This window comes from Triticum aestivum, chromosome 1B (assembly GCF_018294505.1).
Source record: "Triticum aestivum cultivar Chinese Spring chromosome 1B, IWGSC CS RefSeq v2.1, whole genome shotgun sequence".
Taxonomy (NCBI): Eukaryota; Viridiplantae; Streptophyta; class Magnoliopsida; order Poales; family Poaceae; genus Triticum; species Triticum aestivum.
In genome coordinates, this window is record NC_057795.1 from 228,281,278 (window position 1) to 228,287,107 (window position 5,830).

The window sequence follows — 5,830 nt, forward strand, 5'->3', positions numbered from 1 at the left end:
CAAAAATTCCCCCCAAATCCGATTCAACCGCCCTTCGGCCAACTAGCCAATAATATTCCCCAAACCCCCCTCCGCCATGTCCCCCTCCACTCCATTCGCTCTGCCAAAGTCGCCCTCCCCGCCGTGCCGATACGTTGGCGTCGCAGTTCGGCGATCCTCTCGCTCCCACAGTACGCTCTTGTAGACTGTCGTCCTCTAGCCGCGCCGCCACCTCTGGCTACGTTCTTGTGGAGGCGCACGGCGGTCAGCGCTGTCACCGCTGGCGATGTTCGTGTGGAGACGCACGGCGGTCAGCTTCTCCCACGGCACACGCATTCTAGACTGAGGCCCCGTTCATGTCGGTGTAGCGTTGAATGTTAGCTGATAGACACTGTTAATCTCACTGTTTGCCGAAGTAGTTTACTGCCAATATGCTCTGCTTAAGAAGCTTCCTTGCCCTGTTCTGCACTCAATCTGCTTAGCTGAGATGGCATGCCAAGGCCAATTAGTTGTTAAAATATCATGCCATATATTTATTGTGACGTAGATTGCCATGGTCTAGTAGCCAATCTGTTAGGTGAAATAGCTCTACACCGTTTTATACTCGTTCTTTGTTGCTGCGATGGCCTTCGATGGTTCGATGGATGTGTGCTCGGCCTCATTGACTGCTGAAATAGCCTGCCATAATTTAGCACTCAAATCTGTTTGCTGAATTAGCTTTACATATATTTCGTTACTTAGATCTGCTCGTCCAAATATCTTGCCATAGCTTTAGACATCGACCTAGATATTTTTTTTCTGGACTTCATAAAAAAGCATATATGTTTTTCCTGTAATATCTAGTAGAAGAACTAATTTGTATGTCTAATAGATGGACAGGACTTGGATAACTTCTGCTCGAAGATTCTCTGCTGCATATGTCGAGGGGGTTGAAAACTTCATGAACTTTATCAGAGCTGAGTACGGTGGTCCGAAATCAGATGTGCTTTGCCCGTGTAGCAGTTGTATAAATTCAGTTACAAGACCCCAGTCAACTGTGCAAAATCATCTACACTTGTATGGGATGTCGGTCACATATACTAGGTGGGTTCATCATGGTGAAGCTATGAACGTCAATGTTATTGACTACGTGGAAGCAGCAGATCACCATCTTGATCTGCCTGATGCTCAGGTGGAAGAGGAGGAGGAGGTGGTGGTGGTGGTGGCGGAGCTAGTGAGTTTTACCAACATTGAAACAATGCTACGAAATGCTCGTGCATTCCATGAACTTTCACCTGCAAAAGAAAAACGGTGGGCCCGCATGTTGGAACAATGCAACGTTGCTATCAACCCAGGAAATAAGCTGTCAGTATTCTCAGCTATGGTCACCTTTCTTCAGGTGAAGACATCTGAGCGGATGACCAACAAATCATTCGATGCGATGTTGGCTGCTTTCTGCAAATCTTTCCCATATGTGTCTGAGCTGCCACACACCTATAGTAAAATGAAGAATTTCCTTCGTGCAGTTGGAATTGGATATGATATGATCCATGTTTGTAAGAATAATTGTGTTCTGTTTTGGAAGGATTATGCCAAATTAAGTGAATGCCTGAAATGCAAATCATCAAGATGGAAAGATGGCGATGCTGTGAAGAGGATTCCTCATAATGTTCTGAGACATTTTCCAATTACACCAAGATTGCAGAGGTTGTTTCATGATGCTGAAACAAGAGAGAATGTACTGTGGCATTCTAGGAACCAGGAGTACAGAGATCAGAATGTAATGAGCCATCCATCTCATGGTAGTGAGTGGAAAAGCTTCAATGATAAACACAAAGAGTTTGCTGCTGACCCGAGAAACATTAGACTTGGCTTAGCTTCAGATGGATTTAACCCATTTGGCCACCAGAGCACCACATATAGCATGTGGCCAGTGCTTGTTATCCCTTACAACATGCCTCCAAATGTCTGCACCAAAGAATCAAACTACATGATGGCCTTGCTCATCCCGGGTCCAAAAAGTCCTGGAAAGGATTTTGATTTGTTCATGGAGCCTCTTGTGGAGGAACTTCAATAGCTATGGAAGGGTGTTCTCACTCGAGACCTATATAGCAGCCCACCAGCTGATTTCTTTCTGTGTACTGTTGTAATTTGGTGCATCCATGATTATCCGGCTTTGGGCACTATGTCAGGGTGAACGACACATGGTTACAATGCATGTGTTCGCTGTGACAGGAATCCGCTGTCATACACAATACTTAGCAAGATCTGTTACATTGGACACGGCCGTTTCCTTGCCAAGGACAAGCCGCATCCTAGAAAATACCTAAGACATGTGTTCAATGCAAAGCATGAAAACCGTGATGCGCCAAAGAGTCTCACCGCTGATGAGTTGCAAGTGGAATTAGAGAAGGTCAGGCATATTACACCAGGAAACCATCCTGGTAATGGTAGCGGGAAAAGGAAGCGTGGCAGGGTAGAAGAGAGATTATTGTTTACCCGCAGGTCCACTTTGTGGGACTTGGAGTATTGGAAAGATTTGGATCTGCGGCATGAACTTGATGTGATGCACATCGAGAAAAATATATGTGACAGCATTATCGGCACACTTCTTAACATTGAAGGCAAGACGAAAGATACCTTAAAATCTTGGATTGATTCAACACACCTGCGTATCAGAAAGGATTTCCAGGTGCAAGATGAAGGTAAACCACGGGATATGGCACCAGCTGCGTACGTCTTGGACAAGGTAAAAAGAAAAGAATTCTGCGAGGTCCTGTCACGTGTGAGATTCCCACATGGATTTGCTTCCAACCCTGAAAGGAGAGTTAGTGCATATGGAAACAAGGTACAAGGGTTGAAAACTCATGACTGCCACGTCCTACTTCAAAGGGTTTTACCTGTTATCCTTAGAGGATTGGGCCGCCCTAACTTATACAGAGCAGTTGCAGAGTTGGGACAATTCTTCAGGGAACTCTGCAGTAGAAATATCGGGATAGATGCTTTGGAGCGTCTTAGAGACAAGATACCAACTATCCTATGCGACCTTGAGAAGATATACCCTCCAGCCTTCTTTGATGTGATGGTGCATTTGGCTGTACATCTACCAGATGAGGCACTACTTAGAGGTCCAGTACAGTATGGCTGGATGTACCCTATTGGAAGGCGACTAGGCACATTCGAGGGCTATGTTAGGAACAGAGCTAGACCCGAGGGTTCCATTGCAGAGGCCTACATTGCTATAGAAGTGTTGACATTCTGCTCAAAATACATTGAAACAACTGATCAGCTTAGCAAAGAGGTGGGTGAAGACAATCCCGGGCTCAATGTTTTGGATTATTCTGTTTGAGTTACAAGGAAGAGTCGACAAGAGGACAAACCTAAAGATTTGGACAAAATGGTTTGGTATGTGTTGAATAACTGTCCTGAGATACTACCTTATATCAAGTAAGTGCAGTACTGCAGCTTATACATCGTAATCTACTAAACTTGCAGCACATTCTTATATATTTAGATGTTTGACGTGATCACTATGTTCTGCAGCATCTACAAAGAGGAGTTGCTGCCGCAAAATCCAAGAAACATTGACAAACTGGTTATGGCAGGATTTGCGAAATGGTTCAAGAACCATGTAAGCTTTTGAAGTGCATTGTCTGTTTTTTTAATATATTGAGTACATAAGATGATCAGCTTGTCTATTTTCTAACCATAGATTAAGAAGATGTGAGAGGATGGGCAGGCAGTTGATGATGCCCTTTACTCACTAGCAATGGGTCCTGATACTCGGGTAAGACATTATGAATCTTGTGTTGTTGGAGATGTGCGCTACAACACCCTTGCATAAGACGAAGGCAGGAAGACACAAAACAGTGCCATCATGAGCACGGATACATATGACAAAGAGACAACTGAAATGTATGCTAACATAACAGACATTGTTCAGTTGTAGTATATCTCCAGTTTCGAGGATCATCGGTGTGTGGTTCTGTTGTGATGTCGTTGGTATAACCTGTTTTCCATGATCGCAAAACCCAGAGCTAATGATTATTTCAAATCCATTAATGTCAAGGCGGTGTACCAGACCAACGAGCCTTTTATTTTGGCAAATCAAGCAACACAGATATTTTTCTTGGAAGACACATTTGCACGTAGCGATGACTGGAGAGTATTGCAAAGGTTTGAGCAGAGGAATTCGTTTAATGAAGTTGCACAACAAGATGATGCTTACACTGCTCCTGATGTACAAGATAACACAGATGTTCCTAATATCTTTGAGAACCATCACATCAATGACGCCGGCGAAAAGATTGCATGTCGTGCTGTGGACATACAAGAGTTGATTAAGAAGAAGCCAACGTTCGAGGACATTAAGGACGAAGAAGAAGATGACACCGTGGGGAATTATGATTCAGACTGATACACATGGCGAAGATGTTGACGTTGCTGCTGCGGATGATGATTACATTGCTTTTGTCGTATTTGCCTGTCAGAAGACGTTTTTTTATCTACTATGTGAAATTGTGTTTGCTATGACAACTGAAACCTAATGAACATGTTGTTTAGTATTTTGTTGTGAGAACATCACTTGTTATGTATGCTGATTTGTGTTTGGTATTGTATGACAACTAAAACGTGATGACATTGTTGTTTAGTTGTACTCATATTTGGCTGTGAAACTTGAATTTGATGACATAGTTTGTTGTTGGACTACAATTTGCTCGATGTCTTCGAATGAGAACAAAGCTGACCCGACAGGGCCTCTTCTATTTATTTATTTATATGAGCAAAAGGGGATACCCCCTGATTTCCGTTAATAGAAATCATTAGATGTTCACAACACTACGCCCAGCCTGCTACACAGGTTTCATTCATTACTAGTTTTAGCAAAGTGCTCATGTCATAGCCACTGAATACATCACGAGTGCTACATACACTGCAAATAAAGAGACAATCATCCTACATAGCACATCGATTTTGCCCATTATCTTCACAAGCTCTTTCATCTCCTCATTGCTGTCAAGGTCGTTCAGCAACTGTTGCTTGGCCATGATCAGAGGAACTGCATCTTTAACCTTCTGCTCTGCATCTTCCTCTTCTGTCGTTCCTTCAGTTACTTGTCCAACACCCCAACCTGCTGGTATTGGGATTCCTCGGCTAACCAAATAATCAGCGTAGTTGCATTCCCCCACATCAGCAACTTCCCAGAAATACAAATCACACGAATCTTCCCTTTTTGCATGAATCAAATTGGAAGATCATCAACCAAACTATTAAAAAAATCAGCAACTGAAAGCAGCAGAACAACACTTAAACATATTATTACCCCATGATTCGGGCATTTGTAGAAGACTCGGCCAGGGTTGCGGATTGTGGTTGAGAAGCGACGGACGACTCTGCGTGATTTGCAGCAGTGGCACCACACCAACACCAGCGGGTTGCGATGAGCAATCGGCTGCGGTGCTCGTGCTGGCGGGGGTGTGATGAGACCAACAGGCGATGGTACGGGTGGTGACTTGGCGCATATCTGGTTGTTGCCTGCTGAAGAGCAGGTGGACGAGCAGCCAGCGGACATGGTTGCTGCGGCCAGAGCTTCTGATGCTAGGCAGAGTAAGTAGAGAAGAGGAGAAGCGAACGTTGGATATGTCAGTTTCATTACTTGCAGAGTAGAATAGCACCATATATAGTCATAGTCTAGGTTTGGATTCGAACCAGCTACAGGAGCATGTCTTTCTTTTTTCTAAAACTCGGCAACGTCTCTTTACTGGTACACTAGCTTGTTTTGTACGCCTTCCCAAGTCTTTGATTTTCTTTCCCTTTTTTGCGAGGAAGGAAGGAGGACATAATTGAGAGTTCCTGGGACTCGAACCCAAGA